The sequence below is a fragment of the Petaurus breviceps genome, unplaced genomic scaffold, assembly GCF_028583685.1.
Source record: "Petaurus breviceps papuanus isolate PSGF00001 unplaced genomic scaffold, PetGlider_PUasm1.0 140, whole genome shotgun sequence".
Taxonomy (NCBI): Eukaryota; Metazoa; Chordata; class Mammalia; order Diprotodontia; family Petauridae; genus Petaurus; species Petaurus breviceps.
The window spans coordinates 22141577-22154403 of NW_027185698.1; the positions used below are offsets into that span (position 1 = coordinate 22141577).

Below are 12827 nucleotides of genomic sequence, written 5' to 3' on the forward strand. Positions count from 1 at the left end.
TGGATATAATTTTACTAGAAATTATTATTTTCTACTTAAAATTGTTTAGCTTCTTTAAAACACAAAATTGAGTCTTTTCAGTCATTATACCTTAGTGATGAGTTTATGAAATCCTCTTTTGAGGTTTTATATCATTGAAACAATGTATAACATATCCCTTACATAGCATTTTAAGGTTGACAGGCACCATGTTATAGAGGATAGATGATGAAACCAGGAAAATCTGGTTTCAAGTCCTGCTTCTGACATGTATTGGCTGTGTTGGCCTTTGCAAAATACTTTACCTCTAAGAGCTTCAGGAGAACTATAAGTTGCAGAAAGGTTCTGACCTTCCCTAGAAGAAGGAATTTCCTCACCTTGAACTTCCTGATGGCAAGAAATCAGGGGTCCAATCCTGTTAAAGATTAGAAAGTATTTTAGGTACATTATATCATTTGGGCCTCAAAACAGTCCTATAAGGTTGGTACTACAAGTATTATCCACATTTTATTTTATTAATTTTAAAAAAAAAAAGTAATTGGGGTTAAGTAACTTGTTCAAGGTTACACATATTATCCACATTTTAAAAATGAAGAAACTGTATCTCAAAAAAGTTGTATACTGCCATTGACTATACTCAGTTAAATCAATTTTAAATATAATAACTGGAGCTATGGGTCCCATGTCTAGAAGGTGATAAATGGTGAATGAATACACACACACACACACACACACACACACACACACACACACATACACTATGTATACTAGTGGTAGTATAAAGAACAGAGTCCTGGGCCTGGAATCAGGAAGACTTAAGTTCAAATCTTCTCTCAGACACTTATTCGCTGTATGACCCTGCGCAAGTTACTAAATCTGACTGTCTTACCTTCTTCAAATGCAAAATGGGGATAGTAATAGAAAACAACTCCCAGAGTTCTTGTGAGGATCAAATGAAATGATAACTGTAAAGTGCTTAGCGTATTACCTAACACATAGTAATAGCTATATAAATATCAGCTATTTTTGTTAGCAGCAGCAGCATTATCACCTGAGGACTCAGAATTGGTAGAGCCAAAATGCCATTCCATATCCTTTGATTTGAAAGTCCAATGTTCTTCTGTTTGCAATGGGATACCTCCAATTGATTAACCCTAAAGGACAAATGAAGCTACACATTTTTGTTCAAGGACAGCCTTCTGTGTAATTCTGAAAAAAGAATGATGAATCCTCCTACACTCCATAAGACATTGCAGTTCAGTGGTAAAGACGCTATAATACATGCTGGGTGTGGAGTCAGGAAGACGAGTTCAAATCCTGACTCAGATGTGTGACCCCGGACAACTCACTTAACCTTTCTTGACTGTGGTTTCCTAATTTATAGGATGGATACAAAAATATTAACTATCTCACATGGTTCTTGTGAGGATCAAATTAGATCATGTATGTGAATCCCTTTGTAGAACTTAAAGCATTATTTAAACGTCAGCTTTCTCTAAAGAGAGTTTAAGGAGATCTAAGCATTCCAATAAGTGTTGTCTTCTCTTTTACCAGGTGCAGTACATCCAAGTAATTTTTTGTCCTGAATAATGACTTGTTTACTGATATTCCACTCCTTTACCCATCCCCATTTTATGGGGAAAATGTTCTCAATCATCTGTTTATCTTGGTAGGCTTGACAGAGAGTGCGAGGTAAGATTGTAAAAAATAACTCAATGAAATCTGAAGTGCTATTGACATTCCAAAGTTTTATTTATATTTATGATTTATATGAACTGGTACTGTAGGTGTCAAGGAAAGGGTACAGGGAGTCCTGCAGGAGTGTTATTTCACCTGGGGAAAACAAAACAAAATTATTCTTCTGTTATCTGTCAAGAAAAAAATAATTCCAATTTTCTGTCATTTTTGAGTTTCCTGTAAGACTCACTAAAGCACAAATCTCTTCCTAGTTTATGCCTTGATTGATATATATGGTCAGTGAATCATTGACTAAAGATGCTACATGCACATTATCTTAAGTTATACCAAGCTTCTCTTTGCTCTGAAGTCTCATCTTTAGAACTTACCAGTATTTCCCTAGTAATGCTTTGTGGTTGTGAATCGTGGAATACAGTGATTGTAGGAGAATCAAAGTTTGGATTCACAGAGGTAATGGGAAGATGATGAGGAGGCAGAGATAACTAAGCTACAACATATTATCAATGTTAGCTTGTATGTGAGAAATGGAAGAGAAGACTTCATCAAGCACCTTCATGAATGGAATAGGAGGTGGGATGGCTGTGTCATAAGAATTTGGGCTAATACATGAACAACCAAATGTTACAGTGGTATTCAATAAAATACTACAAGAACCACAGGAAGGCCTTGGATACATGGAGTGGATTCTGAGAGACCAGAACAAGAACCTTCTAGGACAAGGAAGTGTGAGTAACCTGTTAAGGGTTGACATTGATCAAGCATTTTGAGGTTGTTAAAACACTTTACCTAAAATATCTCATTTGAGCTTTATAGTAGCACTGTGAAATAGGTGAAATAACCCCATTTTTACAGGAGGAAATGCATGATCATAGAGATTAGGTGGTTTGCTCAGTGTCACAAGTTATTATTTATCCTTCATTTTCAAAGAGGACCAATGATATGACAGGCTAATTTCCTGACTTGTCCCTGAATTGGATGTAAGTGAGGCAGAGTTGTCCAATGTTATTAGCCTCACTCTATTCCAGAGTCATCAAAGTTCAGTGGCAACGTAGTCAAGATGTCCAATGATAACTTGGGATACACTGGAGAACCTTGGCTTTTCGGTGTCCAACCAAACTCTAAGCATGCCAGTAGCTTCTTCAGCTTCTTACATGGCCATTGGAACACATTGTTCTCATGTGCCCATTCTGCTTAGGGGAGTTTTTGTTATTGTTGAATCATTCAGCCATGTCTGACTCCTCCTGACCCCACGGAACATAGCACGCCAGGCCATCTATCCTCTACAATCTCAGAAAGTCTGTCCAAGTTCATGTTCATTGTTTCCATGACACGAACTATCCTTCTTATCCTCTGCCATCTCATTTTCCTTCTGTCTTCAGTCTTTCCTAACATCAGAGTCTTTCCCAATGAGTCTCATCTTCTCATTATGTGGCCCAAGCTTTAGCTTCAGCTTTTGACCTTCCAGTGAATAGTTTGAATTAATCCCCTCAAGTGTTGATTTATTTGATCTCCTTGTTGTCCAAAGGACTCTCAATAGTCATCCTCAGCATCAAAAAGCATTGATTCTTTTGGTACTCAGATTTCCTTAAAGTCCAACACTCACAGGCATATATTGAATCTTCTGGAAAACAATAACAACAACAACAACATAGCTTTGAATCTATGGACCTTTTTCGGCAAGGACAAAATGACGTCTCTGCTTTTTAGAATGCTGTCCAGATTGGCCATAACTTTCCTTTCAAGGAGTATGTATCTTTCCATTTCATTGTTTCAGGGGCAGTTTGCAGTGATCTTTGAGTCCAATAATATAAAATCTGACAATGCTTCCACATATTCTCTATTTGCCAGAAAATGATGGAGCAAATTGCCAAGATCTTCATTTTTTTTTTTTGACGTTAAGCTTCAAATCACCTTTTGTACTCTCTTCTTTCACCTTTATCAAGAGGCTTCTTAATTCTTCAATTTCTGCCATCAGAATGGTATTATTTGCATATCTGAGATTGTTGATATTTTTCCTGGTAACCTTAATTCTGGCTTTTGATTCACCCAGTCTGGCATTTTGCATGAGGTATTTTGCATATAAATTAAAAAGTAAGTTGACCATATACAATCTTGTACTCTTTTCACAGTCTTACACCAAAAAGTTTTTTCCATGTTTGATTTCAAGTGTTGCTTCTTGACCAACATGCAGGTTCGTTAAGAGACAAATAAGATGACTTGGTACTCCCAAGTACTTTGAGGACTTGTCACATTTTGTTGTGATTCAAACAAGAAAAGACTTTAGTGTAATCAGTGAAGCAGAAGTAAATATTTTCCGGGAACATCCTTGATTTCTCCATAATCCAGTGAATGTTGGTAAATAAGTTTCTAGTTTATCTGCCTCTTCAAAAAGCAACCTGGTCTTCTGGTAATTCTTGATTCTTGATGAAGTCCACCTTGCAGAGTCTTAAGCATAACCTTGCTAGAATGTGAAATGAATGTAATTATACAGTAATCTGAACATTCCTTGACATTGTACTTTTTAAGGTTGGGATGCAAAATGCTCTTTTTCAATACAGTACCCAATACTAAGTTTTCCAATTTTTTTTTTCTTTTTGGCGGGGGTGGTGTAAGGCAGGGCAATTGGGGTTAAGTGACTTGCCCAAGGTCAGATGGCTAGTAAGTGTTAAGTGTCTGAAGCTGAATTTGAACTCAGGTCCTCCTGACTCCAGGGCTGGTGCTATATTCACTGCACCACCTAGCTGCTCCCAGAGTTTTCCAAATTTGCTGGTATATCGAGTGTGGCACTTTAACAGCATTGTCTTTTCAGGTTTTTAATAGATCAATTGGAACCCCATCACTTCCACTAGCCTTATTGTTAGCAATGTTCTCTAAGGCCCACTTGACTTTATTCTCCAGGATGTCTGGCTCTAGCTCATGGTTATTGGTGATGTTAAGATCTTTCTTATATAGTTCCTTTGTGTATTCTTGCCACCTCTTCCTAATCTCTTCTGCTCCTACTAATTTGCTACCATCTTTTTTTGTTATCATGTCCATTTTTATAAGAAACATTACCTTGATATGTCTAATTTTCTTTTTCCCCCACTTAATATTTTATTTTTCCTAATTGCATACAAAGATAATTTTCAACGTTAACTTTTACAAGATTTTGAGTTCAAATTTTTTTCTCTCCCTCTCCCCTTCCTCCTCTTAAAGATGACATGCAATCTGATACAAGCTATATATGTGCAATCATATTAAACAGATTTCCACATTAGTCACATAATGAAAGATGAATCATAACAAAGGGGAAAAAAGCATGAAAAAGAGAAAATAGTAACTTTGATCTTCATTCAGATTCCACCATTCTTTCTCTGGACTTGAACAGTATTTTCCATCATGAGTTCCTTGGACTTCTTTTAGATCATTGCGTTGCTGAGAAGAGCTAAGTCTATCAAAGCTGGTCATCACATAATGGTGATGTTACTGTGTACAATGTTCTCCTGGTTCTGCTTACTTCACTCAGCATCAGTTCATGTAAGTCTTTCCAGATTGTTCTGAAATCTACCTGCTTATCATTTCTTATAGAACAATAGTATTCCATTACATTCACATATCAAAACTTGTACAGGCATTCTCCAATTGATGGGCATCTCATTAATTTCCAATATTTGCCACCAGAAGAACAGTATCTCTAATTTTCTTGAAGAGATCTCTTGTCTTTTCTATTTTATTGTTTTCTACTATTTCTTTGCATTACTCATTTAAGAAAATATTCTTATCTTTCCTCAAAATTTTCTGGAATTCTGGCATTCATTTGCATCTAACTTTCCCCTTTTCCTTTCATTTTTTGTCTTACTTCCTTCCTCAGTTATTTGTATGGCTTTATCAGACAACCATTTCACTTTCTTCTTTCTTTGGCTTTCATAGTTCAAAGAAATTGAGCAATGCAAAGCAGGATTGCTCAAGATGGACAGGTAAAAGTGGAAAGTTCTGACAAAAGGTGATCCACTGGAGAAGAAAATGGCAAGCCATTTCAGTATCTTTGCCAAGAAAACTCCTTGGACAGTATAAAAATGATAAAAAAGATTATATCAAATATGAGTCCCTCAGGTCAAAAGGTATCTAATATAGAGCAGAGGACAATTAAAAAGAGTTCTAGTACCAATGAAGTGGTTGGGTCAAAGTTGAAAGGAAGTTCAGCTATGCATGCATCTGGTAATAAAAGGAAAGTCTGATGTGGTAAAGATCAGTATTGCATAGGAACCAAGCTGGATACGAGGACAGTTAGGTGGTTCATTGAATAGAGTGCTGGCCCTGGAGCCAAGAGGACCTGAGTTCAAATCCAGCCTCTGGTATGTGATCCTGGGCAAGTTTCTTAACCCTATTTGCCTCAGTTCTTTATCTGTAAATTGAGTTGGAGAAGGAAAGGACAAACCACTTTAATATTCTTGCCAAGAAAATCTAAAATGGGGTTAAAAAGAGTAAGACATGACTGAAAAATGACTGAACCATAACAAGCTAGATATGGTCAAACAGGAGAAGGAAAGATTAATCATTGACATCTTGAGTGTCAGTGAATTTAAATAGGATGGGAATGAGCAAATTTAATTCAGGTGATTACTATATACACACTGTGAACAAGAATCCCTTAGAAGAAATAGAGTAGTCCCTATAGTTAATTAAAAAGTAAGAAAAGCTGTGCTGTGGTATAATCTCAAAAATGACAGAATGATATCTGTTCAAATCCAAGGCAAACTGTTCAACATCACAGTAATACAAATCTATACTCCAACCACTGATGCCCAAGAGGCCGAAACTGATCAGTTCTGTGAAGATCTACAACATCTTCTAAAAATAACACCAAATAAAATGTCACATTCATCGCAGGGGATTGGAATGCTAAAGTAGGAAATCAAATGATAACTGAAATAACAGTCAAGTTTGGCCTTAGAGTACCAAATGAAGCAGGGCGGAGACTAATAGAGTTTAATCAAGATGACTCTGTGGTCGTAGCAAATGTTCTTTTGTCAACAACACAAGAGGTGATTCTATACATGAACATCACCAGATGGTCAATATAGAATAAGACTGATTATATACTTTGCCACCAAAGGTGAAGGAACTCTATAGCGAGCTAAAACAAGACCAGAAGACTGTGACTCACATAACAAGCTTCTTATTGCCAATTGAGACATATCAAAAGTAGGAAGAATCATAAGACCATAAAGGTATGATCCAAATAAAATCCCTTATGAATATGAAGTAGAAGTGATGTAGAGATTTAAAGAATTAGATCTAGTAAATAGAATGCCAGAAGAACTATGAACATAGGTTCTCAATATCATACAGGAGGCAGAAACAAAAAAATCTCAAAGAAAAAGAAGACCAAGAAAGCAAAATAGATATCTGATCAGGCTTGGGATAGTTATCCCCTTAACTCCCCAATGAGTTCGAAGCCTATTGGTTACTCCCAACCTGTTTTATCCCATCTTGCAATATAATTTTTCTGAATGTGACTGTTATACATGCTACAACTTCTTGAAGCCACAGGTGGACAGCCAAGATGGATGAGCAGTCTGAAAAGGGATTGTTCAGCCCTCACACCAGAGCTGCTAGTCCTCCATGCATAAAGCTAGTTAGTTACCTAAGTTTTCCCAATTCCAGCATCCTGCACTCCAACAACTATACCACCCTGCCTCTAGGTATCCATTTGGACAAGACTATGACTGCTGAAATATTGTTGTTGAGCTTCCACTCCAGTATTATGTGGATGGATCTATTGGTCTTCAGGGAAATAACAGTTATCATAGCAAATGCTGATATTTAGAGAGTTCTTCAAGGTTTGCAAAACATGTAACATACATTATCTTGTGTGAATCTTCCACCAATGTAGTGAATCAGGTGCTATTTATTATCCATTCTTGTTTTATAGATGAAGAGACAGCTTTAGAAAACTTGTATAGGTCAGATAATTAGTAGGTATCAGAAGTCACATTTGAACCAGATTTTCCTGTTTCCAAGTCAAGCTCTTTTCTATTATTCTATGCTGCTTCCTCAATTCGCCTCCCTAAATTCCTAGGTACTCGTTCTTTGTTGTTGTTCAGTCATTTTAGGCATGTCTGACTTCTGTGACCTCATTTGGTGTTTTCTTTGCAAAGATACTGGAATGCTTTGCCATTCCTTCGCCAGATCATTTTACAAATGAGGAAACGGAGGCAGAGTGATTTGCAAAGGGCCACACAGCTAGGAAGTATCTGAGGCTGAACTTAACCTCAAGTCTTCCTGACTCTATGCCCTACACTGTATCCACTGTGTGAGCTCCTTACCAGGATATTTGTTCAATTAAAAAAAGAAATCCCTTCTGCAAATATGTTAAGTGATTGTTTAAAACACACACACACACACACACACACACACAAAACCTAACCGCAAAACACTAAAACATGTGGCATCTGAAAAAGGTCATCCACAGTTTGATGTGAATATTAGTATGACTTTAAGAATGCTTATAATGGCAAGTCACTGAAACATACATTTAAAGCAAGTTACTAACAAGGACAAGTAGGCTTGATGTACTCAGCTTAAGCTCTTAAACAACAGATTTCAGTTTGAGCAGAGAGCTAAATCTTATGCAAGTAAAAACAGATGATCAGTCTGTGACTGGCAGCTCATGTAAAACCAGTTCTGAACTTTATTCTCATGGTGGAAAAAAAATTTCATTTTTTGAAAATAATCGGTTCTTTTCATTTTCCATATTCTTGAAAGGATTAAGGATATTGAGGAAAGCAGGCAGACACTTTGACGATCTGGAATGAAATCAGACAAATCCTAAAAAGATCAAGGATTGCTCTGTTTGTTTTGTTTGGTATCCAAACTCAGATTTAAAATTTATAAGAATGGTTAGGCAGTTCAGGCAAGCTGCAACTGCATATAAATCAGTGTTGCCCCATAAGGCTGGGCTTTTATACATTGTAATCTCTGTTGCAGTTACAGATGGAGAGTCAGGGATAGTTGAGATGATTTTCTGGTTTAAAATATTTACAAAGAACTTACTACCAATTAGCTCTTTAACTGTGTCTCCTTTAGGAAGCAAATCGAACATTAGAGACTTGTTTCCAAGTGGTCACATAGTTGTAACTTTTTTTCTAGGCTTTGTCCTTGACCTAACATGTAACTGACCTGAAAGACTTATAAGATGCCCCACCACCATCATAACTGAGTTGACTTGATGTTTAGCTGTGTTTTGATTAGAGGTGTAATGATCTCTTCGGATATGAACTTTGATGAAAGGGTTCCTGTTGTCTGCAAAAGAAGACAGTGCAATTGGTATGCTCACTTTCCTCCCTTAAGCAGAAGAGGAAGAGGCAGAAAAAGCATTTCTATTCAACTGTTCTTATCAGAGCAAGAACAAGCCCCACTGTCTGAAGAAAATCTATTTTGGTATTAGCCTCTAAATGGATTTGAGAGACTTTAAGCTAAAAGTTTAGCAAGTGGTTATTGGTTTTTGAACGGCTAGTTCTTCCATTTAAATATAGACCTGGGAAAGATGGAAAAATTATCTCCTTACTTTCCATTTCTTATTGTGGGTATAGAAAGGAATATGTTGTGTTGCACTTAGGAGCATTGCCATGCTAAGCGACAAAAACAGCATATTTCAGGAAAGGCAATATGTAAACATAAAAGAAAGAAAGAAACAGCATAACTAAAAAAAAAACTTCAACAAATTGTAATCTCTGTATTAAAGGACTTGAATGTGACATACCCTTTGGAAGATGAAACAACTGTAAGAATAAATATGAAATAAAGGAATTTAAGTCACACATTTAAAGAAGTCAATTGAATTAAACCATTATTGACCCTTGGCAGTGTTTAATTTTTTCCCCTCTTCTTTGGAAAAGTCCCGTTACTTGAATTAAATGTTCCCTCTGCTTCTGTGGGTGGAGAACCTTGGAAAGCAAACTCTTTACGTGAATTTTTCCAAGTTTTCACAGACCAGTTCTAGCTTTAATGAGATTGGTGAAGTCCAACAATTTCTTATATCAGATTCATAGGGCAAAAGCTACTAAAATATTTAAAGCCTGCAAAAAAGATAAATGAGCAGTCAGGGCAGTTATAGTGCTTGAAATGAAAGGAATTGTTCAGATGGAGAAGATTTGTTGGAAGGTAGCATGAAGGGAAAGAGCTAAAGAGGAATGCACCTTTTTAACTAGAGATTCCTGATCCTAAATGTTGCTGATGATTCCTAGAATGGCTCCTTTCTAGTCAGTCAGTCAGTAAACATTTATCCAGCACCTACTATGTGCTAGATACTTAAATACTAGAGATTCAAAGAAAGGTATTGATTGTCTTAATTCCTTCCCTTGGAGAACTCATTGTCTATTAAAGAAGACAACATGAAAAGAACTGTATACAAAGAAGATACACACACACATATATGTATATATATATATATATATATATATACATATGATAAATTGGAAATAATCTATGAGGAGAGACTCTAGAATTTAGCAGGATGGGATAGAATGTGGAAGCCAGGAGGCAGAGATAAGAACAGAGAGCATCCAGGAATGAGGGACAACCATTAGAAGTGACTGGAGTGAAGAGATGGAATGTCTTGTTCCAGGAAATAATTGGAATCCAGTGGGGGTAAATTGGGATAAGGAATAAGAAGACAGGTAAGGTGGGGAGAGGTGAGGGTACAGAGGGATTTGAATCCCAAACAGAAAATTTTATGCTTGAGCTCAAAGGTGATAGGAAGCTACTGGAATTGATTGTGGGGTAATTAGAGGGAGGGAGAGACATGGTCAGACCTGTATTTTAGGAATGACTAAGTAAAGGATGAGCTGGAATAGGCTTGAGACTGTATCATTCTGTGCCAATGAATTTTCTTTGGTATCAGTTGTACTAAGTATTAATTCATCAGTTGGACCCTAATCATGTCATGTAATTAGAGAAATTTGAAACTTGATTGTAAAGGACCTGGTGTCAGTCCAGATTTACAATTGGCCACTTAAAAATAGCTATTTTTTTCTTATTCATGAAATTGGTAGTATTTATTATGTGATAATTTCCCAGATTTGAATTTTCTTCCTAGGCTGCCTTTTGATAATATATCTCACTTATTCAGTTCATTCTTATTTGGAAAATTTTTCAGAGAATAAAAGACAAGAACCTTTTCTGTATGTGTGTGTGTGTGTGTGTGTACATGTGTGTAGAAGTGACTGTGTCTATTGTCTGAATGCTATACCCAATTACAACCTGACCAATGTACCCAGTTGGGACATATGAACATTTATAACTGGTTAGGCAGGGGTTGTGGTAGTGATGGGAGTTTTAGTTCAGGACTTAGACTGATCAGATCATAAGATTGTGGGTATCTCTGTCCTGGAACAAAAACACTAGGAGCCAGGGTCAAATGACCTTGGAGGCCCAAGAGAACAGGGAAGGGCTCAAGATATATTGCCTAATACACATTTGTCCCTGGATTTGCAACACAGAATCATCATCATGGGACCCTTTGGTATATACTCTGTGCCTAAAATCTCAGGCACCTTGTCACATAGCCCAGTGTATGTCCAACCCCAGGGAGACACATAAAATGAGGAGTTACAAATACAGACACTACACACGACAAGCTACAATATAAAAGCCTGTGCTCTCCTCGCTTTTATAGGCTGCCTGATGCCACCGTTAAGGTGATTTATAGCAGTTGCTGCCTTCCTGCTCCCACAGTTCAACTGTCCTGCCTCTCTGATTGTAGTTGCAGTGTACCCCTCATCCTACACTCTCTTTCCCTGAGTGGGGTCTGGCTTCCCTACATGTAGCAAGGGGCCAGTGGCTCCTGCACGCAAAGGTATAGGCATTCTTCCCCTGTTCATGTGCAGTGTGCTTGTCAAATTGCTTATAATTGCCTATATTGCTCAGTACCCTTATATTACTCAATATATGACAAGGCTTAGATTAATAATGAAAAAATTATTCTGCTCTTACTGTCTGCAAAGTATTATATTAAGTGAGTATACAAATAGAAAAACAAGATCCCCCCTCCCCATGACGGAATTTATATGCTCTTAAGTGGAAATAACACAGAAAGGAATTTTTAGCTGTCAATTTGAAAGTTCCCATGATCTTTAGGGTTTATTAACAAAGCAGAAGTAATGAATCTTCTTTAATGTCGTTTCCACTGATCACACCATAACCAGTTCTGATGCTAAATAATTTTATAGGACCAAGGACTTTGGTGATGAGAATATTTGTTTTTTCTTGAACTTCAATAGCTGTGCTTATAGTTCCTGTAGGAACAGTTGCCAAGCTATATTTCCACAGAGATTGATTCCCTGCTCAATGCAGGACTAGTGGTATGAGGGATGCTGCTGCTTTTAGACTTCTTGAACTTATCTGTCTATTGGTGGCAGTTGCTCAACATTGGTGAGGAAGATGGGCATCATCTCCACAGTGATTTCTATACTCAACCATGACTGTAAGACTGAAGTGGGGTGAGAAATCTAGGAAGAATTGCTTATTCCCAAGATACTTCCTTTCTTCAAGGTTTGGACCTTTAGTATTCAACCAGGAGGCTGGTTCCCAGAGACATAACTAGCAATTCTAATGCCTATGTCAAGCAGTTGAATGGACAGTAAAAAGACTCCTTGGAGTTATCTGGGAAGAGAGTCCTTGGATTTTGAGGGTCACAGTCACGTGGGGGAGAAATGCATATTTGGATATGAGACAGGTCATTAAGAGGGTAACAGCAGGGGAGGAGCCAAGAAGGATCAAGTCCAAAGGGGATCTCACTTGAAGTACAACTGTCAGAATGGATTATCTGACATTAGTTATGAAGAGGAGAGGAAACATTCCATTTTAATTAGATACTAAGCTTAGCCGTTTCATCTTGATATAGAAATGTTTTGTCAGCACCCACTAAATTTCATTGCCTTTGGAAAATGCTCAGTTGTCCAAATTGTAGTTCTAGTAGGTTCCTGTAATATCTCTTCTAGAAGTCACCCAATATACAGGAACTTAAATTCAAGCCTTGTCATCTCTGCCTTCTCTTTACCCTTATAAATAAATAAAGACTCATCCTCAAAGCAAAAATTATGTTTGTCAACCTTTTTCTGTAGTTTACATTGGCGCAATTCACTGCTATGCTATGGGCGATATTATCC

The 12827-nt window shown here is 37.2% G+C and overlaps 1 pseudogene; it reads right to left on the reverse strand.

The window, feature by feature from the left end:
- Window positions 1-3923: 3923 nt before the first annotated feature.
- Window positions 3924-4713, reverse strand: LOC138151416 (uncharacterized; annotated as a pseudogene).
- Between the last annotated feature and the right edge of the window lie 8114 nt (window positions 4714-12827).